General features: G+C 41.5%; 12 non-coding genes across 12 annotated transcripts; 10 read left to right on the top strand and 2 right to left on the bottom strand.

Moving 5' to 3' along the window:
- Window positions 1-1,906: 1,906 nt before the first annotated feature.
- trnak-uuu (transfer RNA lysine (anticodon UUU)) lies at window positions 1,907-1,979 on the bottom strand. Its single transcript has one exon. It is a non-coding gene; the product is annotated as a tRNA-Lys (tRNA).
- A 1,049-nt stretch (window positions 1,980-3,028) lies between these two features.
- trnat-ugu (transfer RNA threonine (anticodon UGU)) lies at window positions 3,029-3,102 on the bottom strand. Its single transcript has one exon. It is a non-coding gene; the product is annotated as a tRNA-Thr (tRNA).
- Window positions 3,103-4,059: 957 nt separating this feature from the next.
- On the top strand, window positions 4,060-4,133 carry trnat-agu (transfer RNA threonine (anticodon AGU)). Its single transcript has one exon. It is a non-coding gene; the product is annotated as a tRNA-Thr (tRNA).
- Window positions 4,134-7,390: 3,257 nt separating this feature from the next.
- On the top strand, window positions 7,391-7,464 carry trnat-cgu (transfer RNA threonine (anticodon CGU)). The gene has a single exon. It is a non-coding gene; the product is annotated as a tRNA-Thr (tRNA).
- A 1,593-nt stretch (window positions 7,465-9,057) lies between these two features.
- Window positions 9,058-9,131, top strand: trnat-agu (transfer RNA threonine (anticodon AGU)). Its single transcript has one exon. It is a non-coding gene; the product is annotated as a tRNA-Thr (tRNA).
- Window positions 9,132-11,697: 2,566 nt separating this feature from the next.
- On the top strand, window positions 11,698-11,771 carry trnat-agu (transfer RNA threonine (anticodon AGU)). Its single transcript has one exon. It is a non-coding gene; the product is annotated as a tRNA-Thr (tRNA).
- Window positions 11,772-15,028: 3,257 nt separating this feature from the next.
- On the top strand, window positions 15,029-15,102 carry trnat-ugu (transfer RNA threonine (anticodon UGU)). The gene has a single exon. It is a non-coding gene; the product is annotated as a tRNA-Thr (tRNA).
- A 1,592-nt stretch (window positions 15,103-16,694) lies between these two features.
- On the top strand, window positions 16,695-16,768 carry trnat-agu (transfer RNA threonine (anticodon AGU)). Its single transcript has one exon. It is a non-coding gene; the product is annotated as a tRNA-Thr (tRNA).
- A 1,593-nt stretch (window positions 16,769-18,361) lies between these two features.
- trnat-cgu (transfer RNA threonine (anticodon CGU)) lies at window positions 18,362-18,435 on the top strand. Its single transcript has one exon. It is a non-coding gene; the product is annotated as a tRNA-Thr (tRNA).
- A 1,593-nt stretch (window positions 18,436-20,028) lies between these two features.
- trnat-cgu (transfer RNA threonine (anticodon CGU)) lies at window positions 20,029-20,102 on the top strand. The gene has a single exon. It is a non-coding gene; the product is annotated as a tRNA-Thr (tRNA).
- A 3,257-nt stretch (window positions 20,103-23,359) lies between these two features.
- trnat-agu (transfer RNA threonine (anticodon AGU)) lies at window positions 23,360-23,433 on the top strand. Its single transcript has one exon. It is a non-coding gene; the product is annotated as a tRNA-Thr (tRNA).
- Window positions 23,434-25,025: 1,592 nt separating this feature from the next.
- trnat-agu (transfer RNA threonine (anticodon AGU)) lies at window positions 25,026-25,099 on the top strand. Its single transcript has one exon. It is a non-coding gene; the product is annotated as a tRNA-Thr (tRNA).
- Window positions 25,100-26,975: the final 1,876 nt, after the last annotated feature.

The raw sequence follows: 26,975 nt of genomic DNA, 5'->3' as shown, positions 1-26,975 counted from the left end.
TTTGCGAATTGGTAAGTGATTAAACATGGCCAGAAAACTATAGTGATATCATGCAGGACAAGTCCAGGAGAGAGTTTAAACATCAACTGAAAATCTAGCAAAAATTCTTGAAAATTCTGGACGGCTGTTGCAATTTGGCAAACACGACGTTGTCACGGTTCTTCCACTTTCCATAAAGCATCCTGCATTCTTTATTTTTATTTCCGACCGTTCATTGGGAAGCAAACGCCTTGAGTCAAAATCAAAACCCTGACAGGGACCTGAACCCTGGACCATCAGATTAAAAGCCTGATGCTCTATCAACTAAGCTACCAAGGCCCAATGTACAAATGTGCTCATAGCTCACTTCAAAGTCTCATATTGTATCTTTTGAATTTCCTTCACTGGTCATTCAGCCTCTCCAGCTCATTTCCCTCGCAAGCAGACTGGCAGCATCCCTTTGGTTTCCTTTCTCAAATTCTTCAACTTGGACTCGCATTTTACCAATGACTTGAGATGTGGCAACTGTTGATGCCCACGGACATGCACTGGGACTTCAAGACATTGAAGATTACGGTTAGTTCGCTGAGATATGAGTGGGAAGCGACAGAGCTACAGATTGTATTTTAAGAGGGGGAATAAAGGGTGTCATCTGTTGTTTGTTGTGGCAGAGTGTGAACGCAAGTAAGCTCATCTTGAAAACTAACAAATTATGCAAATCGCAAATTTCAGGGTGTCAATAGATCTGTCAACACCACATCTTCATGGAAAATGCCCAACAATTTATCCCGCCCGAATCATTCTTGCTAACATGGAGCAAAATATATCGTCCAATAAAAAAGCAAATTACTGCGGATGTGAAATCTGAATTAAAACAGGAAATGATGGAAAATCTCAGTGGGTCTGGCAGCATCTGTGAAGAGAGAACCGAGCTAACGTTTCGAAGTTGGGTCACTCTTCATCAGAGTAAATCATTTAATCATTCAATCTTTGCTCACAGACATCGCTGACAAACATTTAAAAGGTTCCTACTGGATTTCCTGAGGTCAATCCTGTCGTGCATTCAAAGGAAAGTACTGCACATATTGTGAATCTGCATGAGAAACTAAAAATGCTTGGGTGAAAGCTCATAAAATTTGAGGATGTCTGTGGAGCCAAACACAAAGTTAATGTTTCAAATCCGTGTGATCCTTATTCAGAGCTGAAGCGAGGTTACATGTAATGGAGTAGATGAGGAAAATGGAAGTTGCGTGAAAAATGGGAGATATGGAAGTTTGACATAAAACAGGGGAAAGCAATCTTGAAGGTCAGTACCACAGAAATGTTGTCAACATTTTCTGTGTTTACCATTGAATGAGGAGAAATCTTCACAGGCTACATGCTTTGACCTGAATGTATAAAGGTACTGCTGAGATTTGAATTCAGAATCATCTGTTTATAAGACAGGCACTTTAACCATCTAAGCCACAGCACCAATCTGCAAGACAGGCTTGCAAGTGTGGAACAGATTTCAATTGCTTCGATTAAACATCAGTATTGTTGATTTCTCCTGCTGACTTTGAGAGTGCAAATTAAAATATTCATCGGCACTGGGCTTTTGAAACTGTAAAAATTGCAGTTATTCTGAAAGTTATTAATTTAAAAGCAGTTCTGCAAGAAAGAAGTATACAAACAGGAAATATTTTGCGAATTGGTAAGTGATTAAACATGGCCAGAAAACTATAGTGATATCATGCAGGACAAGTCCAGGAGAGAGTTTAAACATCAACTGAAAATCTAGCAAAAATTCTTGAAAAATCTGGACGGCTGTTGCAATTTGGCAAACACGACGTTGTCACGGTTCTTCCACTTTCCATAAAGCATCCTGCATTCTTTATTTTTATTTCCGACCGTTCATTGGGAAGCAAACGCCTTGAGCCAAAATCAAAGCCCTGACAGGGACTTGAACCCTGGACCCTCAGATTAAAAGTCTGATGCTCTACCGACTGAGCTACCAGGGCCCATTCTGAAAATGTTCTCACAGCTCACTTCAAAGTCTCATATTGTATCTTTTGAATTTTCTTCACTGGTCATTCAGCCTCTCCAGCTCATTTCCCTCGCAAGCAGACCGGCAGCCTCCCTTCGGCTTTCTTTCTCAAATTCTTCAACTTGGACTCGCATGTTACAAGTGACTTGTGATGTGACAACTGTTGTTACCCAGGGACATGCACTGGGACTTCAAGACATTGAAGATTATGTTTAGTTCGCTGAGATGTGAGTGGGAAGCTGCAGAGATACAGGTTGTATTTTGAGAGAGGTAATAAAGCGTGTCATCTGTTGTTTGTTGTGGCAGAGTGTGAACGCAAGTAAGCTCATCTAGTAAAGTAGCAAATTATGCAAATCGCAAATTTTCAGGGTGTAAATAGATCTGCAAATGCCACATCTTCATGGAAAACGCCCCATCCTTTATCCCGCCCAAATCGTTCTTGCTGACATGCAGCAACATATATCGTCCAATAAAAAGGCAAATTACTGCAGATGTGAAATCTGAAAAAAAACAGGAAATGATGGAAAATCTCAGTGGGTCTGGCAGCATCTGTGAAGAGAGAACCGAGCGAACGTTTCGAGGCTGCGTCACTCTTCATCAGAGTAAATCATTTAACCATTCAATCTTTGCTGACAGACATTCAACATGTTCCTACTGGATTTCCTGAGGTCAATCCTGTCGTGCATTCAAAGGAAAATACTGCACATGTTGTGAATGTGCATGAGAAACTAAAAATGATTGGATTAAAGCACATAACATTTGAGGATGTCTGTGGAGCCAAACACAAAGTTAATGTTTCAAATCCGTGTGATCCTTATTCAGAGCTGAAGCGAGGTTACATGCAATGGAGTAGATGAGGATAATGGAAGTTGCGTGAAAAATGGGAGATATGGAAGTTTGACGTAAAACAGTGGAAAGCAACCTTGAAGGTCAGTACCACAGAAATGTTGTCAACATTTTCTGTGTTCACCATTAAATGAGAAGCATTCTTCACAGGTTACATGCTTTGACCTGTATGTACAAAGGTACTGCTGAGATTTGAACTGAGGATCTCCTGTTTACAAGACAGGCGCTTTAACCATCTAAGCCACAGCACCAATCTGCCAGACAGTTTTGCAAGTGTAGAACAGATTTCAATTGTTTTGATTAAACATCAGTATTGTTGATTTCTCCTGCTGACTTTGAGAGTGCAAATTAAAATATTCATCGTCACTGGGCTTTTGAAACTGTAAAGATTGCAGTTATTTCTGAAAGTTATTAATTTAAAAGCAGTTCTGCAGGAAAGGAGCATACAAACAGGAAATATTTTGCGAATTGCTAAGTGACCAGTGCAGGTCCCTGGGTAAACAGTTGTCAAATCACAAGTCACTGGTAAAAAGCGAGAACAAGCTGAAGAATTTGAGAAAGGAAGCCAAAGGGAGGCTGCCAGTCTGCTTGCGAGGGAAATGTGCTGGTGAGGCTGAATTACCGTTGAAGGAAATTCAAAATATACAATATGAGACTTTGAAGTGAGCTATAAGACTGCGTTTGGAATGGGTCTTGGAAGCGCAGTCGGTAGAGCATCTGACTTTTAATCTGAAGATCGATGGGTTTAAGTCCCTGCCTGGGCTTCAACTTTGTCTCAAGGCGTTTTTGTTCCCAATGAACGACAGGAAAAAAGAATAAAGAATGCAGGGTGATTTTGGGAAAGTGGATGAACTGTGACAACGTCGTGTTTGCCAAATTGCAATTGGCGTCGACAACTTTCAAGAATTTCTGCGAGATTTTCAGTTAATGTATAAACTCTCTCCTGGTCTTGTCCTGCATTGTATCACAATAGTTTTGTGGTCATGTTTAATTACTTCAAATTCACAACATATTTCCTGTTTGTTTACTTTTCCCTGCAGAATGCGATAATCTAATAACTTTCAGAAATAACAGCAATTTTATCAGTTTCAAAAGTCCAGTGCCAATGAAATTTGCACTCTCAAAGTCAGCATGAGAAATCAACACTACTGAGCGGTAATCAAAATAATGGAAATCTGCTCCAAACTTGCAGAGCTGGTGTGCAAGTAGGCGCTGTGGCTTAGATGGTTAAAGCGCCTATCTAGTAAACAGGAGACGCTGAGTTCAAACCTCAGCAGTGCCTTTATACCTTTACGTCAAAACAAGTCACCTGTTGTAAAAAGCTCCCAATTTAATTGTGAATGCAGAGTTGATTGGCAACATCTCCATGGCACTACCCTTGAAGATGCTCTCCCTACTCTTATGTCAAACCTTTCATAGCTCCATTTTTCACGCAACTTCCATTTTCTCATCTACTCCATCTCATCTACTCCATTGCATTTACTCCTCACTTCAGCTCTGATTAAGGATCACACGGATTTGAAATGTTAACTCTGTGTCTGGCTCCACATATATCCTCTGAATTTTTGAGCTTCAATCCTATCATGTTTAGCTTCTCATGCAGATTTGCAACATCCGCAGTATTTTCTTTGAATGCATGACAGGATTTACCTCCGGTAATCCTGAAGGAACATTTTGAATGTTTTTTAGCGACATCTGTGAGCAACGATTGAATGATTAATTGATTTACTGTGACGAAGAGTGACCCGGACTCGAAATGCTAACTCGGTTCTCTCTTCACAGGTGGTGCCAGACCCGCTGAGATTTTCCATCATTTCCTGTTTTTCTTTCAGATTTTACATCCGCAGTAATTTGCTTTCATATTGAACGATTTATGTTGATGCACGTTTGCAAGAACGACTCGGGCGGTATAAAGGATGGTGTTATTTTCCATGATGATGTAGTGCTGACAAATCTATTTATATCCTGAAACTTTGCGATTTGCATAATTTGCTAGTTTACAAGATGAATTTATTTACGTTCACACACTGCCACAACAAACACCAGATGATACCTTTTATTCCCTCTCTCAAAATACAATCTTTGTCTCTGTAGCTTCCCACTCAGATCTCACCGAACTAAACGTAATCTTCAAAGTCTTGAAGTCCCAGTGCAGGTCCCTGGGTAAACAGTTGTCACATCACAAGTCACTGGCAAAAAGCGAGAACAAGCTGAAGAATTTGAGAAAGGAAGCCAAAGGGAGGCTGCCGGTCTGCTTGCGAGGGAAATGTGCTGGTGAGGCTGAATTACCATTGACGGAAATTCAAAATATACAATATGAGACTTTGAAGTGAGCTATAAGACTGCGTTTGGAATGGGCCCTAGAAGCGCAGTCGGTAGAGCATCTGACTTTTAATCTGAAGATCGATGGGTTTAAGTCCCTGCCTGGGCTTCAACTTTGTCTCAAGGCGTCTTTGTTCCCAATGAACGACAGGAAAAAAGAATAAAGAATGCAGGGTGATTTGGGGAAAGTGGATGAACCGTGACAACGTCGTGTTTGCCAAATTGCAATTGCCGTCGACAACTTTCAAGAATTTTTGCTAGATTTTCAGTTAATGTAAAAACTCTCTCCTGGTCTTGTCCTGCATTGTATCACAATAGTTTTGTGGTCATGTTTAATTACTTCCAATTCACAAAATATTTCCTGTTTGTTAACTTCTCCCTGCAGAATGCTATAATCTAATAACTTTCAGAAATAACAGCAATTTTTGCAGTTTCAAAAGTCCAGTGCCAATGAAATTTGCACTCGCAAAGTCAGCATGAGAAATCAACAATACTGAGCGGTAATCAAAATAATGGAAATCTGCTCCAAACTTGCAGAGCTGGTCTGCCAGTAGGGCTGTGGCTTAGATGTTAAAGTGCTTGTCTAGTAAACAGGGGATCCTTAGTTCAAATCTCAGCGTTCCTTTACACCTTTCTGTCAAAACAAGTAACCTGTTATGAAAAGCTCCCAATTTAATGGTGAATGCAGAGTTTATTGGCAAAGTCTCCATGGCACTAACCTTGAAAATGCCCACCCTGCTCTTATGTCAAACCTTTCATAGCTCCATTTTTCACGCAACTTCCATTTTCTCATCTACTCCATCTCATCTACTCCATTGCATTTACTCCTCACTTCAGCTCTGATTAAGGATCACACGGATTTGAAATGTTAACGCTGTGTCTGGCTCCACATATATCCTCTCAATTTTTGAGCTTCAATCCTATCATGTTTAGCTTCTCCTGCAGATTCGCAACATCCGCAGTATTTTCTTTCAATGCATGACAGGATTTACCTCCGGTAATCCTGAAGGAACATTTTGAATGTTTTTTAGCGACATCTGTGAGCAACGATTGAATGATTAATTGATTTACTGTGACGAAGAGTGACCCGGACTCGAAATGTTAACTCGGTTCTCTCTTCACAGGTGGTGCCAGACCCACTGAGATTTTCCATCATTTCCTGTTTTTCTTTCAGATTTTACATCCGCAGTAATTTGCTTTTATATTGAACGATTTATGTTGCTGCACGTTTGCAAGAACGACTCGGGCGGGATAAAGGATGGGGTTATTTTCCATGATGATGTGGTGCTGACAGATCTATTTATATCCTGAAACTTTGCGATTTGCATAATTTGCTAGTTTACTCGATGAATTTATTTACGTTCACACACTGCCACAACAAACACCAGATGATACCTTTTATTCCCTTTCTCAAAATACAATCTTTGTATCTGTAGCCTCCCACTCAGATCTCACCGAACTAAACGTAATCTTCAAAGTCTTGAAGTCCCAGTGCAGGTCCCTGGGTAAACAGTTGTCACATCACAAGTCACTGGTAAAAAGCGAGTACAAGCTGAAGAATTTGAGAAAGGAAGCCAAAGGGAGGCTGCCAATCTGCTTGCGAGGGAAATGTGCTGGTGAGGCTGAATTACCATTGAAGGAAATTCAAAATATACAATATGAGACTTTGAAGTGAGCTATAAAACTGCGTTTGGAATGGGCCCTGGAAGCGCAGTCGGTAGAGCATCTGACTTTTAATCTGAAGATCGATGGGTTTAGGTCCCTGCCTGGGCTTCAACTTTGTCTCAAGGCGTCTTTGTTCCCAATGAACAACAGGAAAAAAGAATAAAGAATGCAGGGTGATTTGGTGAAAGTTGATGAACCGTGACAACGTCGTGTTTGCCAAATTGCAATTGCCGTCGACAACTTTCAACAATTTCTGCTAGATTTTCAGTTAATGTAAAAACTCTCTCCTGGTCTTGTCCTGCATTATACCACTATAGTTTTGTGGTCATGTTTAATTACTTCCAATTCACAAAATATTTCCTGTTTGTTTACTAGTCCCTGCAGAATGCTATAATCTAATAACTTTCAGAAATAACTGCAATTTTTGCAGTTTCAAAAGTCCAGTGCCAATGAAATTTGCACTCTCAAAGTCAGTATGAGAAATCAACAATACTGAGCGGTAATCAAAATAATGGAAATCTGCTCCAAACTTGCAGAGCTGGTGTGCAAGTAGGCGCTGTGGCTTAAATGGTTAAAGCGCCTGTCTCGTAAACAGGAAATCCTGAGTTCAAATCTCAGCAGTGCCTTTATACCTTTCTGTCAAAACAAGTAACCTGTTATGAAAAGCTCCCAATTTAATGGTGAATGCAGAGTTTATTGGCAAAATCTCCATGGCACTTACCTTGAAGATACCCTCCCTACTCTAATGTCAAACCTTTCAGAGCACCATTTTTCACGCAACTTCCATTTTCTCATCTACTCCATCTCATCTACTCCATTGCATTTACTCCTCACTTCAGCTCTGATTAAGGATCACACGAATTTGAAATGTTAACGCTGTGTCTGGCTCCACATATATCCTCTGAATTTTTGAACTTCAATCCTATCATGTTTAGCTTCTCATGCAGATTCGCACCATCTGCAGTATTTTCTTTGAATGCATGACAGGATTTACCTCCGGTAATCCTGAAGGAACTTTTTGAATGTTTTTTAGCGACATCTGTGAGCAACGATTGAATGATTAATTGATTTACTGGGACGAAGAGTGACCCGGACTCGAAATGCTAACTCGGTTCTCTCTTCACAGGTGGTGCCAGACCCGCTGAGATTTTCCATCATTTCCTGTTTTTCTTTCAGATTTTACATCCGAAGTAATTTGCTTTTATATTGAACGATTTATGTTGCTGCACGTTTGCAAGAACGACTCGGGCGGGATAAAGGATGGGGTTATTTTCCATGATGATGTGGTGCTGACAAATCTATTTATATCCTGAAACTTTGCGATTTGCATAATTTGCTAGTTTACAAGATGAATTTATTTACGTTCACACACTGCCACAACAAACACCAGATGATACCTTTTATTCCCTCTCTCAAAATACAATCTTTGTCTCTGTAGCTTCCCACTCAGATCTCACCGAACTAAACGTAATCTTCAAAGTCTTGAAGTCCCAGTGCAGGTCCCTGGGTAAACAGTTGTCACATCACAAGTCACTGGTAAAAAGCGAGAACAAGCTGAAGAATTTGAGAAAGGAAGCCAAAGGGAGGCTGCCGGTCTGCTTGCGAGGGAAATGTGCTGGTGAGGCTGAATTACCATTGACGGAAATTCAAAATATACAATATGAGACTTTGAAGTGAGCTATAAGACTGCGTTTGGAATGGGCCCTGGAAGCGCAGTCGGTAGAGCATCTGACTTTTAATCTGAAGATCGATGGGTTTAAGTCCCTGCCTGGGCTTCAACTTTGTCTCAAGGTGTTTTTGTTCCCAATGAACGAAAGGAAAAAAGTATAAAGAATGCAGGGTGATTTTGGGAAACTGGATGAACCGTGACAACGTCGTGTTTGCCAAATTGCAATTGGCGTTGACAACTTTCAAGAATTTCTGCTAGATTTTCAGTTAATGTATAAACTCTCGCCTGGTCTTGTCCTGCATTGTATCACAATAGTTTTGTGGTCATGTTTAATTACTTCAAATTCACAACATATTTCCTGTTTGTTTACTTTTCCCTGCAGAATGCGATAATCTAATAACTTTCAGAAATAACAGCAATTTTTGCAGTTTCAAAAGTCCAGTGCCAATGAAATTTGCACTCTCAAAGTCAGTATGAGAAATCAACAATACTGAGCGGTAATCAAAATAATGGAAATCTGCTCCAAACTTGCGGAGCTGGTGTGCAAGTAGGCGCTGTGGCTTAGATGGTTAAAGCGCCTGTCTAGTAAACAGGAGATCCTGAGTTCAAATCTCAGCAGTGCCTTTATACCTTTACGTCAAAACAAGTCACCTGTTGTGAAAAGCTCCCAATTTAATGGTGAATGCAGAGTTGATTGGCAACATCTCCATGGCACTACCCTTGAAGATGCTCTCCCTACTCTTATGTCAAACCTTTCATAGCTCCATTTTTCACGCAACTTCCATTTTCTCATCTACTCCATCTGTTCTGGGGCCGTTGCTGTTTGTCATTTTTATCAATGACCTAGAGGAAGGCGCAGAAGGGTGGGTGAGTAAATTTGCAGACGATACTAAAGTCGGTGGTGTTGTAGATAGTGAGGAAGGAAGTAGCAGGTTACAGAGGGATATAGATAAGCTGCAGTGCTGGGCTGAGAGGTGGCAAATGGAGTTTAATGTAGAGAAGTGTGAGGTGATTCACTTTGGAAGGAAAAACAGGAATGTGGAATATGTGGCTAATGGAAAAGTTCTTGAAAGTGTGGATGCGCAGAGGGATCTAGGTGTCCATGTACATAGATCCCTGAAAGTTGCCACCCAGGTTGATAGGGTGGTGAAGAAGGCCTATGGAGTGTTGGCCTTCATTGGTAGAGGGATTGAGTTCCGGAGTCAGGAGGTCATGTTGCAGCTGTACAGAACTCTGGTACGGCCGCATTTGGAGTATTGCGTACAGTTCTGGTCACCGCATTATAGGAAGGACGTGGAGGCTTTGGAGCGGGTGCAGAGGAGATTTACCAGGATGTTGCCTGGTATGGAGGGAAAATCTTATGAGGAAAGGCTGATGGACTTGAGGTTGTTTTCATTAGAGAGAAGAAGGTTAAGAGGAGACTTAATAGAGGCATACAAAATGATCAGAGGGTTAGATAGGGTGGACAGTGAGAGCCTTCTCCCGCGGATGGAAATGGCTAGCACGAGGGGACATAGCCTTAAACTGAGGGGTAATAGTTATAGGACAGAGGTCAGGGGTAGGTTCTTTACGCAAAGAGTAGTGAGGCCGTGGAATGCCCTACCTGCTACAGTAGTGAACTCGCCAACATTAAGGGCATTTAAAAGTTTATTGGATAAACATATGGATGATAATGGTATAGTGTAGGTTAGATGGCTTTTGTTTCGGTGCAACATCGTGGGCCGAAGGGCCTGTACTGCGCTGTATTGTTCTATGTTCTATGTTCTATGTTCTATCTCATCTACTCCATTGCATTTACTCCTCACTTCAGCTCTGATTAAGGATCACACGGATTTGAAATGTTAACTCTGTGTCTGGCTCCACATATATCCTCTGAATTTTTGAGCTTCAATCCTATCATGTTTAGCTTCTCATGCAGATTTGCAACATCCGCAGTATTTTCTTTGAATGCATGACAGGATTTACCTCCGGTAATCCTGAAGGAACATTTTGAATATTTTTTAGCGACATCTGTGAGCAACGATTGAATGATTAATTGATTTACTGTGACGAAGAGTGACCCGGACTCGAAATGTTAACTCGGTTCTCTCTTCACAGGTGGTGCCAGACCCGCTGAGATTTTCCATCATTTCCTGTTTTTCTTTCAGATTTTACATCCGCAGTAATTTGCTTTTATATTGAACGATTTATGTTGCTGCACGTTTGCAAGAACGACTCGGGCGGTATAAAGGATGGTGTTATTTTCCATGATGATGTGGTGCTGACAGATCTATTTATATCCTGAAACTTTGCGATTTGCATAATTTGCTAGTTTACTAGATGAATTTATTTACGTTCACACACTGCCACAACAAACACCAGATGATACCTTTTATTCCCTCTCTCAAAATACAATCTTTGTCTCTGTAGCTTCCCACTCAGATCTCACCGAACTAAACGTAATCTTCAAAGTCTTGAAGTCCCAGTGCAGGTCCCTGGGTAAACAGTTGTCAAATCACAAGTCACTGGTAAAAAGCGAGAACAAGCTGAAGAATTTGAGAAAGGAAGCCAAAGGGAGGCTGCCAGTCTGCTTGCGAGGGAAATGTGCTGGTGAGGCTGAATTACCGTTGAAGGAAATTCAAAATATACAATATGAGACTTTGAAGTGAGCTATAAGACTGCGTTTGGAATGGGCCTTGGAAGCGCAGTCGGTAGAGCATCTGACTTTTAATCTGAAGATCGATGGGTTTAAGTCCCTGCCTGGGCTTCAACTTTGTCTCAAGGCGTTTTTGTTCCCAATGAACGACAGGAAAAAAGAATAAAGAATGCAGGGTGATTTTGGGAAAGTGGATGAACTGTGACAACGTCGTGTTTGCCAAATTGCAATTGGCGTCGACAACTTTCAAGAATTTCTGCGAGATTTTCAGTTAATGTATAAACTCTCTCCTGGTCTTGTCCTGCATTGTATCACAATAGTTTTGTGGTCATGTTTAATTACTTCAAATTCACAACATATTTCCTGTTTGTTTACTTTTCCCTGCAGAATGCGATAATCTAATAACTTTCAGAAATAACAGCAATTTTATCAGTTTCAAAAGTCCAGTGCCAATGAAATTTGCACTCTCAAAGTCAGCATGAGAAATCAACACTACTGAGCGGTAATCAAAATAATGGAAATCTGCTCCAAACTTGCAGAGCTGGTGTGCAAGTAGGCGCTGTGGCTTAGATGGTTAAAGCGCCTGTCTAGTAAACAGGAGATGCTGAGTTCAAATCTCAGCAGTGCCTTTATACCTTTACGTCAAAACAAGTCACCTGTTGTGAAAAGCTCCCAATTTAATTGTGAATGCAGAGTTGATTGGCAACATCTCCATGGCACTACCCTTGAAGATGCTCTCCCTACTCTTATGTCAAACCTTTCATAGCTCCATTTTTCACGCAACTTCCATTTTCTCATCTACTCCATCTCATCTACTCCATTGCATTTACTCCTCACTTCAGCTCTGATTAAGGATCACACGGATTTGAAATGTTAACTCTGTGTCTGGCTCCACATATATCCTCTGAATTTTTGAGCTTCAATCCTATCATGTTTAGCTTCTCATGCAGATTTGCAACATCCGCAGTATTTTCTTTGAATGCATGACAGGATTTACCTCCGGTAATCCTGAAGGAACATTTTGAATGTTTTTTAGCGACATCTGTGAGCAACGATTGAATGATTAATTGATTTACTGTGACGAAGAGTGACCCGGACTCGAAATGCTAACTCGGTTCTCTCTTCACAGGTGGTGCCAGACCCGCTGAGATTTTCCATCATTTCCTGTTTTTCTTTCAGATTTTACATCCGCAGTAATTTGCTTTCATATTGAACGATTTATGTTGATGCACGTTTGCAAGAACGACTCGGGCGGTATAAAGGATGGTGTTATTTTCCATGATGATGTAGTGCTGACAAATCTATTTATATCCTGAAACTTTGCGATTTGCATAATTTGCTAGTTTACAAGATGAATTTATTTACGTTCACACACTGCCACAACAAACACCAGATGATACCTTTTATTCCCTCTCTCAAAATACAATCTTTGTCTCTGTAGCTTCCCACTCAGATCTCACCGAACTAAACGTAATCTTCAAAGTCTTGAAGTCCCAGTGCAGGTCCCTGGGTAAACAGTTGTCACATCACAAGTCACTGGCAAAAAGCGAGAACAAGCTGAAGAATTTGAGAAAGGAAGCCAAAGGGAGGCTGCCGGTCTGCTTGCGAGGGAAATGTGCTGGTGAGGCTGAATTACCATTGACGGAAATTCAAAATATACAATATGAGACTTTGAAGTGAGCTATAAGACTGCGTTTGGAATGGGCCCTAGAAGCACAGTCGGTAGAGCATCTGACTTTTAATCTGAAGATCGATGGGTTTAAGTCCCTGCCTGGGCTTCAACTTTGTCTCAAGGCGTCTTTGTTCCCAATGAACGACAGGAAAAAAGAATAAAGAATGCAGGGTGATTTGGTGAAACTGGATGAACCGTGACAACGTCGTGTTTGCCAAATTGCAATTGCCGTCGACAACTTTCAAGAATTTTTGCAAGATTTTCAGTTAATGTAAAAACTCTCTCCTGGTCTTGTCCTGCATTGTATCACAATAGTTTTGTGGTCATGTTTAATTACTTCCAATTCACAAAATATTTCCTGTTTGTTAACTTCTCCCTGCAGAATGCTATAATCTAATAACTTTCAGAAATAACAGCAATTTTTGCAGTTTCAAAAGTCCAGTGCCAATGAAATTTGCACTCGCAAAGTCAGCATGAGAAATCAACAATACTGAGCGGTAATCAAAATAATGGAAATCTGCTCCAAACTTGCAGAGCTGGTCTGCCAGTAGGGCTGTGGCTTAGATGTTAAAGTGCTTGTCTAGTAAACAGGGGATCCTTAGTTCAAATCTCAGCGTTCCTTTACACCTTTCTGTCAAAACAAGTAACCTGTTATGAAAAGCTCCCAATTTAATGGTGAATGCAGAGTTTATTGGCAAAGTCTCCATGGCACTAACCTTGAAAATGCCCACCCTGCTCTTATGTCAAACCTTTCATAGCTCCATTTTTCACGCAACTTCCATTTTCCCATCTACTCCATCTCATCTACTCCATTGCATTTACTCCTCACTTCAGCTCTGATTAAGGATCACACGGATTTGAAATGTTAACTCTGTGTCTGGCTCCACATATATCCTCTGAATTTTTGAGCTTCAATCCTATCATGTTTAGCTTCTCATGCAGATTTGCAACATCCGCAGTATTTTCTTTGAATGCATGACAGGATTTACCTCCGGTAATCCTGAAGGAACATTTTGAATGTTTTTTAGCGACATCTGTGAGCAACGATTGAATGATTAATTGATTTACTGTGACGAAGAGTGACCCGGACTCGAAATGTTAACTCGGTTCTCTCTTCACAGGTGGTGCCAGACCCGCTGAGATTTTCCATCATTTCCTGTTTTTCTTTCAGATTTTACATCCGCAGTAATTTGCTTTTATTTTGAACGATTTATGTTGCTGCACGTTTGCAAGAACGACTCGGGCGGTATAAAGGATGGGGTTATGTTCCATGATAATGTGGTGCTGACAGATCTATTTATATCCTGAAACTTTGCGATTTGCATAATTTGCTAGTTTACTCGATGAATTTTTTTACGTTCACACACTGCCACAACAAACACCAGATTATATCTTTTATTCCCTCTCTCAAAATACAATCTTTGTCTCTGTAGCTTCCCACTCAGATCTCACCGAACTAAACGTAATCTTCAAAGTCTTGAAGTCCCAGTGCAGGTCCCTGGGTAAACAGTTGTCAAATCACAAGTCACTGGTAAAAAGCGAGAACAAGCTGAAGAATTTGAGAAAGGAAGCCAAAGGGAGGCTGCCAGTCTGCTTGCGAGGGAAATGTGCTGGTGAGGCTGAATTACCATTGAAGGAAATTCAAAATATACAATATGAGACTTTGAAGTGAGCTATAAGACTGCGTTTGGAATGGGCCCTGGAAGCGCAGTCGGTAGAGCATCTGACTTTTAATCTGAAGATCGATGGCTTTAAGTCCCTGCCTGGGCTTCAACTTTGTCTCAAGGCGTTTTTGTTCCCAATGAACGACAGGAAAAAAGAATAAAGAATGCAGGGTGATTTTGGGAAAGTGGATGAACTGTGACAACGTCGTATTTGCCAAATTGCAATTGGCGTTGACAACTTTCAAGAATTTCTGCTAGATTTTCAGTTAATGTATAAACTCTCTCCTGGTCTTGTCCTGCATTGTATCACAATAGTTTTGTGGTCATGTTTAATTACTTCAAATTCACAAAATATTTCCTGTTTGTTTACTTCTCCCTGCAGAATGCTATAATCTAATAACTTTCAGAAATAACTGCAATTTTTGCAGTTTCAAAAGTCCAGTGCCAATGAAATTTGCACTCTCAAAGTCAGTATGAGAAATCAACAATACTGAGCGGTAATCAAAATAATGGAAATCTGCTCCAAACTTGCAGAGCTGGTGTGCAAGTAGGCGCTGTGGCTTAAATGGTTAAAACGCCTGTCTTGTAAACAGGAGATCCTGAGTTCAAATCTCAGCAGTGCCTTTATACCTTTCTGTCAAAACAAGTAACCTGTTATGAAAAGCTCCCAACTTAATGGTGAATGCAGAGTTTATTGTCAACATCTCCATGGCACTAACCTTGAAGATGCTCTCCCTACTCTTATGTCAAACCTTTCATAGCTCCATTTTTCACGCTACTTCCATTTTCCCATCTACTCCATCTCATCTACTCCATTGCATTTACTCCTCACTTCAGCTCTGATTAAGGATCACACGGATTTGAAATGTTAACGCTGTGTCTGGCTCCACATATATCCTCTGAATTTTTGAACTTCAATCCTATCATGTTTAGCTTCTCATGCAGATTCGCACCATCTGCAGTATTTTCTTTGAATGCATGACAGGATTTACCTCCGGTAATCCTGAAGGAACTTTTTGAATGTTTTTTAGCGACATCTGTGAGCAACGATTGAATGATTAATTGATTTACTGGGACGAAGAGTGACCCGGACTCGAAATGCTAACTCGGTTCTCTCTTCACAGGTGGTGCCAGACCCGCTGAGATTTTCCATCATTTCCTGTTTTTCTTTCAGATTTTACATCCGAAGTAATTTGCTTTTATATTGAAGATTTATGTTGCTGCACGTTTGCAAGAACGACTCGGGCGGGATAAAGGATGGGGTTATTTTCCATGATGATGTGGTGCTGACAGATCTATTTATATCCTGAAACTTTGCGATTTGCATAATTTGCTAGTTTACAAGATGAATTTATTTACGTTCACACACTGCCACAACAAACACCAGATGATACCTTTTATTCCCTCTCTCAAAATACAATCTTTGTATCTGGAGCCTCCCACTCAGATCTCACCGAACTAAACGTAATCTTCAAAGTCTTGAAGTCCCAGTGCAGGTCCCTGGGTAAACAGTTGTCACATCACAAGTCACTGGTAAAAAGCGAGTACAAGCTGAAGAATTTGAGAAAGGAAGCCAAAGGGAGGCTGCCAATCTGCTTGCGAGGGAAATGTGCTGCTGAGGCTGAATTACCATTGAAGGAAATTCAAAATATACAATATGAGACTTTGAAGTGAGCTATAAAACTGCGTTTGGAATGGGCCCTGGAAGCGCAGTCGGTAGAGCATCTGACTTTTAATCTGAAGATCGATGGGTTTAGGTCCCTGCCTGGGCTTCAACTTTGTCTCAAGGCGTCTTTGTTCCCAATGAACAACAGGAAAAAAGAATAAAGAATGCAGGGTGATTTGGTGAAAGTTGATGAACCGTGACAACGTCGTGTTTGCCAAATTGCAATTGCCGTCGACAACTTTCAACAATTTCTGCTAGATTTTCAGTTAATGTAAAAACTCTCTCCTGGTCTTGTCCTGCATTATACCACTATAGTTTTGTGGTCATGTTTAATTACTTCCAATTCACAAAATATTTCCTGTTTGTTTACTAGTCCCTGCAGAATGCTATAATCTAATAACTTTCAGAAATAACTGCAATTTTTGCAGTTTCAAAAGTCCAGTGCCAATGAAATTTGCACTCTCAAAGTCAGCATGAGAAATCAACAATACTGATCGGTAATCAAAATAATGGAAATCTGCTCCAAACTTGCTGAGCTGGTGTGCCAGTAGGTGCTGTGGCTTAGATGGTTAAAGCGCCTGTCTAGTAAACAGGAGATCCTGAGTTCAAATCTCAGCAGTGCTTTTATACCTTTACGTCAAAACAAGTAACCTGTTATGAAAAGCTCCCAACTTAATGGTGAATGCAGAGTTTATTGGCAACATCTCCATGGCACTAACCTTGAAGATGCTCTCCCTACTCTTATGTCAAACCTTTCATAGCTCCATTTTTCACGCTACTTCCATTTTCCCATCTACTCCATCTCATCTACTCCATTGCATTTACTCCTCACTTCAGCTCTGATTAAGGATCACACGGATTTGAAATGTTAACTCTGTGTCTGGCTCCACATATATCCTCTGAATTTTTGAGCTTCAATCCTATCATGTTTAGCTTCTCATGCAGATTTGCAACATCCGCAGTATTTTCTTTGAATGCATGACAGGATTTACCTCCGGTAATCCTGAAGGAACATTTTGAATGTTTTTTAGCGACATCTGTGAGCAACGATTGAATGATTAATTGATTTACTGTGACGAAGAGTGACCCGGACTCGAAATGTTAACTCGGTTCTCTCTTCACAGGTGGTGCCAGACCCGCTGAGATTTTCCATCATTTCCTGTTTTTCTTTCAGATTTTACATCCGCAGTAATTTGCTTTTATTTTGAACGATTTATGTTGCTGCACGTTTGCAAGAACGACTCGGGCGGTATAAAGGATGGGGTTATGTTCCATGATAATGTGGTGCTGACAGATCTATTTATATCCTGAAACTTTGCGATTTGCATAATTTGCTAGTTTACTCGATGAATTTTTTTACGTTCACACACTGCCACAACAAACACCAGATTATATCTTTTATTCCCTCTCTCAAAATACAATCTTTGTCTCTGTAGCTTCCCACTCAGATCTCACCGAACTAAACGTAATCTTCAAAGTCTTGAAGTCCCAGTGCAGGTCCCTGGGTAAACAGTTGTCAAATCACAAGTAACTGGTAAAAAGCGAGAACAAGCTGAAGAATTTGAGAAAGGAAGCCAAAGGGAGGCTGCCAGTCTGCTTGCGAGGGAAATGTGCTGGTGAGGCTGAATTACCATTGAAGGAAATTCAAAATATACAATATGAGACTTTGAAGTGAGCTATAAGACTGCGTTTGGAATGGGCCCTGGAAGCGCAGTCGGTAGAGCATCTGACTTTTAATCTGAAGATCGATGGCTTTAAGTCCCTGCCTGGGCTTCAACTTTGTCTCAAGGCGTTTTTGTTCCCAATGAACGACAGGAAAAAAGAATAAAGAATGCAGGGTGATTTTGGGAAAGTGGATGAACTGTGACAACGTCGTATTTGCCAAATTGCAATTGGCGTTGACAACTTTCAAGAATTTCTGCTAGATTTTCAGTTAATGTATAAACTCTCTCCTGGTCTTGTCCTGCATTGTATCACAATAGTTTTGTGGTCATGTTTAATTACTTCAAATTCACAAAATATTTCCTGTTTGTTTACTTCTCCCTGCAGAATGCTATAATCTAATAACTTTCAGAAATAACAGCAATTTTTGCAGTTTCAAAAGTCCAGTGCCAATGAAATTTGCACTCTCAAAGTCAGTATGAGAAATCAACAATACTGAGCGGTAATCAAAATAATGGAAATCTGCTCCAAACTTGCAGAGCTGGTGTGCAAGTAGGCGCTGTGGCTTAAATGGTTAAAACGCCTGTCTCGTAAACAGGAGATCCTGAGTTCAAATCTCAGCAGTGCCTTTATACCTTTACGTCAAAACAAGTAACCTGTTATGAAAAGCTCCCAACTTAATGGTGAATGCAGAGTTTATTGGCAACATCTCCATGGCACTAACCTTGAAGATGCTCTCCCTACTCTTATGTCAAACCTTTCATAGCTCCATTTTTCACGCTACTTCCATTTTCCCATCTACTCCATCTCATCTACTCCATTGCATTTACTCCTCACTTCAGCTCTGATTAAGGATCACACGGATTTGAAATGTTAACGCTGTGTCTGGCTCCACATATATCCTCTCAATTTTTGAGCTTCAATCCTATCATGTTTAGCTTCTCCTGCAGATTCGCAACATCCGCAGTATTTTCTTTCAATGCATGACAGGATTTACCTCCGGTAATCCTGAAGGAACATTTTGAATGTTTTTTAGCGACATCTGTGAGCAACGATTGAATGATTAATTGATTTACTGTGACGAAGAGTGACCCGGACTCGAAATGTTAACTCGGTTCTCTCTTCACAGGTGGTGCCAGACCCGCTGAGATTTTCCATCATTTCCTGTTTTTCTTTCAGATTTTACATCCGAGGTAATTTGCTTTTATATTGAACGATTTATGTTGCTGCACGTTTGCAAGAACGACTCGGGCGGGATAAAGGATGGGGTTATTTTCCATGATGATGTGGTGCTGACAGATCTATTTATATCCTGAAACTTTGCGATTTGCATAATTTGCTAGTTTACTCGATGAATTTATTTACGTTCACACTCTGCCACAACAAACACCAGATGATACCTTTTATTCCCTTTCTCAAAATACAATCTTTGTATCTGTAGCCTCCCACTCAGATCTCACCGAACTAAACGTAATCTTCAAAGTCTTGAAGTCCCAGTGCAGGTCCCTGGGTAAACAGTTGTCACATCACAAGTCACTGGTAAAAAGCGAGTACAAGCTGAAGAATTTGAGAAAGGAAGCCAAAGGGAGGCTGCCAATCTGCTTGCGAGGGAAATGTGCTGCTGAGGCTGAATTACCATTGAAGGAAATTCAAAATATACAATATGAGACTTTGAAGTGAGCTATAAAACTGCGTTTGGAATGGGCCCTGGAAGCGCAGTCGGTAGAGCATCTGACTTTTAATCTGAAGATCGATGGGTTTAGGTCCCTGCCTGGGCTTCAACTTTGTCTCAAGGCGTCTTTGTTCCCAATGAACAACAGGAAAAAAGAATAAAGAATGCAGGGTGATTTGGTGAAAGTTGATGAACCGTGACAACGTCGTGTTTGCCAAATTGCAATTGCCGTCGACAACTTTCAACAATTTCTGCTAGATTTTCAGTTAATGTAAAAACTCTCTCCTGGTCTTGTCCTGCATTATACCACTATAGTTTTGTGGTCATGTTTAATTACTTCCAATTCACAAAATATTTCCTGTTTGTTTACTAGTCCCTGCAGAATGCTATAATCTAATAACTTTCAGAAATAACTGCAATTTTTGCAGTTTCAAAAGTCCAGTGCCAATGAAATTTGCACTCTCAAAGTCAGTATGAGAAATCAACAATACTGAGCGGTAATCAAAATAATGGAAATCTGCTCCAAACTTGCAGAGCTGGTGTGCAAGTAGGCGCTGTGGCTTAAATGGTTAAAGCGCCTGTCTCGTAAACAGGAGATCCTGAGTTCAAATCTCAGCAGTGCCTTTATACCTTTCTGTCAAAACAAGTAACCTGTTATGAAAAGCTCCCAATTTAATGGTGAATGCAGAGTTTATTGGCAAAATCTCCATGGCACTTACCTTGAAGATACCTTCCCTACTCTAATGTCAAACCTTTCATAGCACCATTTTTCACGCAACTTCCATTTTCTCATCTACTCCATCTCATCTACTCCATTGCATTTACTCCTCACTTCAGCTCTGATTAAGGATCACACGAATTTGAAATGTTAACGCTGTGTCTGGCTCCACATATATCCTCTGAATTTTTGAACTTCAATCCTATCATGTTTAGCTTCTCATGCAGATTCGCACCATCTGCAGTATTTTCTTTGAATGCATGACAGGATTTACCTCCGGTAATCCTGAAGGAACTTTTTGAATGTTTTTTAGCGACATCTGTGAGCAACGATTGAATGATTAATTGATTTACTGTGACGAAGAGTGACCCGGACTCGAAATGCTAACTCGGTTCTCTCTTCACAGGTGGTGCCAGACCCGCTGAGATTTTCCATCATTTCCTGTTTTTCTTTCAGATTTTACATCCGAAGTAATTTGCTTTTATATTGAACGATTTATGTTGCTGCACGTTTGCAAGAACGACTCGGGCGGGATAAAGGATGGGGTTATTTTCCATGATGATGTGGTGCTGACAAATCTATTTATATCCTGAAACTTTGCGATTTGCATAATTTGCTAGTTTACAAGATGAATTTATTTACGTTCACACACTGCCACAACAAACACCAGATGATACCTTTTATTCCCTCTCTCAAAATACAATCTTTGTCTCTGTAGCTTCCCACTCAGATCTCACCGAACTAAACGTAATCTTCAAAGTCTTGAAGTCCCAGTGCAGGTCCCTGGGTAAACAGTTGTCACATCACAAGTCACTGGTAAAAAGCGAGAACAAGCTGAAGAATTTGAGAAAGGAAGCCAAAGGGAGGCTGCCGGTCTGCTTGCGAGGGAAATGTGCTGGTGAGGCTGAATTACCATTGACGGAAATTCAAAATATACAATATGAGACTTTGAAGTGAGCTATAAGACTGCGTTTGGAATGGGCCCTGGAAGCGCAGTCGGTAGAGCATCTGACTTTTAATCTGAAGATCGATGGGTTTAAGTCCCTGCCTGGGCTTCAACTTTGTCTCAAGGTGTTTTTGTTCCCAATGAACGAAAGGAAAAAAGTATAAAGAATGCAGGGTGATTTTGGGAAACTGGATGAACCGTGACAACGTCGTGTTTGCCAAATTGCAATTGCCGTCGACAACTTTCAAGAATTTTTGCTAGATTTTCAGTTAATGTAAAAACTCTCTCCTGGTCTTGTCCTGCATTGTATCACAATAGTTTTGTGGTCATGTTTAATTACTTCCAATTCACAAAATATTTCCTGTTTGTTAACTTCTCCCTGCAGAATGCTATAATCTAATAACTTTCAGAAATAACAGCAATTTTTGCAGTTTCAAAAGTCCAGTGCCAATGAAATTTGCACTCGCAAAGTCAGCATGAGAACTCAACAATACTGAGCGGTAATCAAAATAATGGAAATCTGCTCCAAACTTGCAGAGCTGGTCTGCCAGTAGGGCTGTGGCTTAGATGTTAAAGTGCCTGTCCAGTAAACAGGGGATCCTTAGTTCAAATCGCAGCGTTCCTTTACACCTTTCTGTCAAAACAAGTAACCTGTTATGAAAAGCTCCCAATTTAATGGTGAATGCAGAGTTTATTGGCAAAGTCTCCATGGCACTAACCTTGAAAATGCCCACCCTGCTCTTATGTCAAACCTTTCATAGCTCCATTTTTCACGCAACTTCCATTTTCTCATCTACTCCATCTCATCTACTCCATTGCATTTACTCCTCACTTCAGCTCTGATTAAGGATCACACGGATTTGAAATGTTAACGCTGTGTCTGGCTCCACATATATCCTCTCAATTTTTGAGCTTCAATCCTATCATGTTTAGCTTCTCCTGCAGATTCGCAACATCTGCAGTATTTTCTTTCAATGCATGACAGGATTTACCTCCGGTAATCCTGAAGGAACATTTTGAATGTTTTTTAGCGACATCTGTGAGCAACGATTGAATGATTAATTGATTTACTGTGACGAAGAGTGACCCGGACTCGAAATGTTAACTCGGTTCTCTCTTCACAGATGGCGCCAGACCCGCTGACATTTTCCATCATTTCCTGTTTTTCTATCAGATTTTACATCCGAGGTAATTTGCTTTTATATTGAACGATTTATGTTGCTGCACGTTTGCAAGAACGACTCGGGCGGGATAAAGGATGGGGTTATTTTCCATGATGATGTGGTGCTGACAGATCTATTTATATCCTGAAACTTTGCGATTTGCATAATTCGCTAGTTTACTAGATGAATTTATTTACGTTCACACACTGCCAGAACAAACACCAGATGATACCTTTTATTCCCTCTGTCAAAATACAATCTTTGTATCTGTAGCCTCCCACTCAGATCTCACCGAACTAAACGTAATCTTCAAAGTCTTGAAGTCCCAGTGCAGGTCCCTGGGTAAACAGTTGTCACATCACAAGTCACTGGTAAAAAGCGAGTACAAGCTGAAGAATTTGAGAAAGGAAGCCAAAGTGAGGCTGCCAATCTGCTTGCGAGGGAAATGTGCTGGTGAGGCTGAATTACCATTGAAGGAAATTCAAAATATACAATATGAGACTTTGAAGTGAGCTATAAGACTGCGTTTGGAATGGGCCCTGGAAGCGCAGTCGGTAGAGCATCTGACTTTTAATCTGAAGATCGATGGGTTTAGGTCCCTGCCTGGGCTTCAACTTTGTCTCAAGGCGTCTTTGTTCCCAATGAACAACAGGAAAAAAGAATAAAGAATGCAGGGTGATTTGGTGAAAGTTGATGAACCGTGACAACGTCGTGTTTGCCAAATTGCAATTGCCGTCGACAACTTTCAACAATTTCTGCTAGATTTTCAGTTAATGTAAAAACTCTCTCCTGGTCTTGTCCTGCATTATACCACTATAGTTTTGTGGTCATGTTTAATTACTTCCAATTCACAAAATATTTCCTGTTTGTTGACTAGTCCCTGCAGAATGCTATAATCTAATAACTTTCAGAAATAACTGCAATTTTTGCAGTTTCAAAAGTCCAGTGCCAATGAAATTTGCACTCTCAAAGTCAGCATGAGAAATCAACAATACTGAGCGGTAATCAAAATAATGGAAATCTGCTCCAAACTTGCAGAGCTGATGTGCCAGTAGGTGCTGTGGCTTAGATGGTTAAAGCGCCTGTCTAGTAAACAGGAGATCCTGAGTTCAAATCTCAGCACTGCCTTTATACCTTTACGTCAAAACAAGTAACCTGTTATGAAAAGCTCCCAATTTAATGGTGAATGCAGAGTTTGTTGGCAACATCTCCATGGCAATACCCTTGAAGATGCTCTCCCTACTCTTATGTCAAACCTTTCATAGCTCCATTTTTCACGCAACTTCCATTTTCTCATCTACTCCATCTCATCTACTCCATTGCATTTACTCCTCACTTCAGCTCTGATTAAGGATCACACGGATTTGAAATGTTAACTCTGTGTCTGGCTCAACATATATCCTCTGAATTTTTGAGCTTCAATCCTATCATGTTTAGCTTCTCATGCAGATTTGCAACATCCACAGTATTTTCTTTGAATGCATGACAGGATTTACCTCCGGTAATCCTGAAGGAACATTTTGAATGTTTTTTAGCGACATCTGTGAGCAACGATTGAATGATTAATTGATTTACTGTGATAAGAGTGACCCGGACTCGAAATGTTAACTCGGTTCTCTCTTCACAGGTGGTGCCAGACCCGCTGAGATTTTCCATCATTTCCTGTTTTTCTTTCAGATTTTACATCCGCAGTAATTTGCTTTTATATTGAACGATTTATGTTGCTGCACGTTTGCAAGAACGACTCGGGCGGTATAAAGGATGGGGTTATTTTCCATGATGATGTGGTGCTGACAGATCTATTTATATCCTGAAACTTTGCGATTTGCATAATTCGCTAGTTTACTAGATGAATTTATTTACGTTCACACACTGCCAGAACAAACACCAGATGATACCTTTTATTCCCTCTGTCAAAATACAATCTTTGTCTCTGTAGCTTCCCACTCAGATCTCACCGAACTAAACGTAATCTTCAAAGTCTTGAAGTCCCAGTGCAGGTCCCTGGGTAAACAGTTGTCAAATCACAAGTCACTGGTAAAAAGCGAGAACAAGCTGAAGAATTTGAGAAAGGAAGCCAAAGGGAGGCTGCCAGTCTGCTTGCGAGGGAAATGTGCTGGTGAGGCTGAATTACCATTGAAGGACATTCAAAATATACAATATGAGACTTTGAAGTGAGCTATAAGACTGCGTTTGGAATGGGCCTTGGAAGCGCAGTCGGTAGAGCATCTGACTTTTAATCTGAAGATCGATGGGTTTAAGTCCCTGCCTGGGCTTCAACTTTGTCTCTAGCCGTTTTTGTTCCCAATGAACGACAGGAAAAAAGAATAAAGAATGCAGGGTGATTTGTGGAAAGTGGATGAACTGTGACAACGTCGTGTTTGCCAAATTGCAATTGGCATCGACAACTTTCAAGAATTTTTGCTAGATTTTCAGTTAATGTAAAAACTCTCTCCTGGTCTTGTCCTGCATTATACCACTATGGTTTTGTGGTCATGTTTAATTACTTCCAATTCACAAAATATTTCCTGTTTGTTAACTACTCCCTGCAGAATGCTATAATCTAATAACTTTCAGAAATAACAGCAATTTTTGCAGTTTCAAAAGTCCAGTGCCAATGAAATTTGCACTCTCAAAGTCAGCATGAGAAATCAACAATACTGAGCGGTAATCAAAATAATGGAAATCTGCTCCAAACTTGCAGAGCTGGTGTGCAAGTAGGTGCTGTGGCTTAGATGGTTAAAGCGCCTGTCTAGTAAACAGGAGATCCTGATTTCAAATCTCAGCAGTTCCTTTATACCTTTACGTCAAAACAAGTCACCTGTTGTGAATGCTGAGTTTATGGGCAACATCTCCATGGCAATACCCTTGAAGATGCTCTCCCTACTCTTATGTCAAACCTTTCATAGCTCCATTTTTCACGCAACTTCCATTTTCTCATCTACTCCATCTCATCTACTCCATTGCATTTACTCCTCACTTCAGCTCTGATTAAGGATCACACGGATTTGAAATGTTAACTCTGTGTCTGGCTCAACATATATCCTCTGAATTTTTGAGCTTCAATCCTATCATGTTTAGCTTCTCATGCAGATTTGCAACATCCACAGTATTTTCTTTGAATGCATGACAGGATTTACCTCCGGTAATCCTGAAGGAACATTTTGAATGTTTTTTAGCGACATCTGGGAGAAACGATTGAATGATTAATTGATTTACTGTGATAAGAGTGACCCGGACTCGAAATGTTAACTCGGTTCTCTCTTCACAGGTGGTGCCAGACCCGCTGAGATTTTCCATCATTTCCTGTTTTTCTTTCAGATTTTACATCCGCAGTAATTTGCTTTTATATTGAACGATTTATGTTGCTGCACGTTTGCAAGAACGACTCGGGCGGTGTGGTAGTATGTATTGGGGGTCATGTGGGACTGGAAGCCCTAATGTCATTGGCTGACAGATCCCGGGTCCTGGTTGGCCGTTGACCTCATACTCCGCCCTGAAGGCGAAGTATAAGAAGCCGGTGCCTTCCCCCGCAGGCCAGTTTACTATCGGGCTGCTGGGGAACAGACACGCTTAATAAAGCCTCATCGACTTCACTCTGTTTGTCTCACGGAGTCTTTGTGCGCCACAATTTATTAAGCGTGCCTAAAAAGCACTATGGAGCTCAGGATCATTCCAGAATGCCTGAGGATCTGCCCCCACGCAGTGAATGCAGCAGCAGCCTTCAAACACTGGCAGACTTGCTTTGAGGCCTACATCACATCGACCACAGGCCGCGTCTCAGACGAACAAAAACTGCAGGTCCTGCACTCGAGGGTGAGCACGGAGATTTTCACCCTCATTGAAGACACCCGCGATTTCCAGACGGCGTTCGCAGCACTGAGAAGTCTCTACGTTCGCCCAGTTAACCAAATCTACGCTCGCTACCAGCTCGCGACAAGACGGCAAGCTCCCGGAGAATCGATGGACGAGTTCTACGCCGCGCTGCTGATTTTGGGACGAGCCTGCAGCTGCCCGTCGGTGAACGCAAACGAACACATGGACATGATAATGCGCGATGCTTTTGTTGCAGGTATACAATCCTCCCAAATCCGCCAAAGACTTCTAGAAAAAGAGTCACTAGGACTCTCAGAGGCACGGGCCCTGGCAGCCTCGCTGGACGTAGCCGCGCGTAATACCCGCGCCTACGGCCCCGACCGCGCGGCAGGCCATTGGGCCCCGTACGTACCCGCCGCGGCAAACCCCCTACCCCCCCCCCGGACACCCCACAGGCTTGCGCAGTCCAAACGCCGAGTCGCACCGGGGGCGCCCGCTGTTATTTCTGCGGCCAGGCGAAGCACCCCCGACAACGCTGTCCGGCCCGCGCAGCCATCTGCAAAAGCTGCGGGAAAAAGGGCCACTATGCGGTGGTGTGCCGGTCCCGCGTGGTCGCCGCCGTCCCGGGAGAACAGGGAGCCCTACAGGCAGTCTATGCCTCCCAACCCCCCCAGCACGCCATGTGCGACCCCCAGGCGCCGCCATTTTGGGTCCCGACCACCGCGGTCCCGGGAGAACTGGGAGCCCTGCACGCCGGCTACGCTCCCCAACCCCCCTCCCCGCAGCCCATGTATGACCCGCCGCCGGCGCTCCCGATTTGGGTGCCAGCCAACACTCTCCACGGAGAGGAAGGG

Source organism: Scyliorhinus torazame, chromosome 4 (genome assembly GCF_047496885.1).
Source record: "Scyliorhinus torazame isolate Kashiwa2021f chromosome 4, sScyTor2.1, whole genome shotgun sequence".
Lineage (NCBI taxonomy): Eukaryota > Metazoa > Chordata > Chondrichthyes > Carcharhiniformes > Scyliorhinidae > Scyliorhinus > Scyliorhinus torazame.
This window is presented reverse-complemented; position numbering and strand designations above follow the sequence as displayed.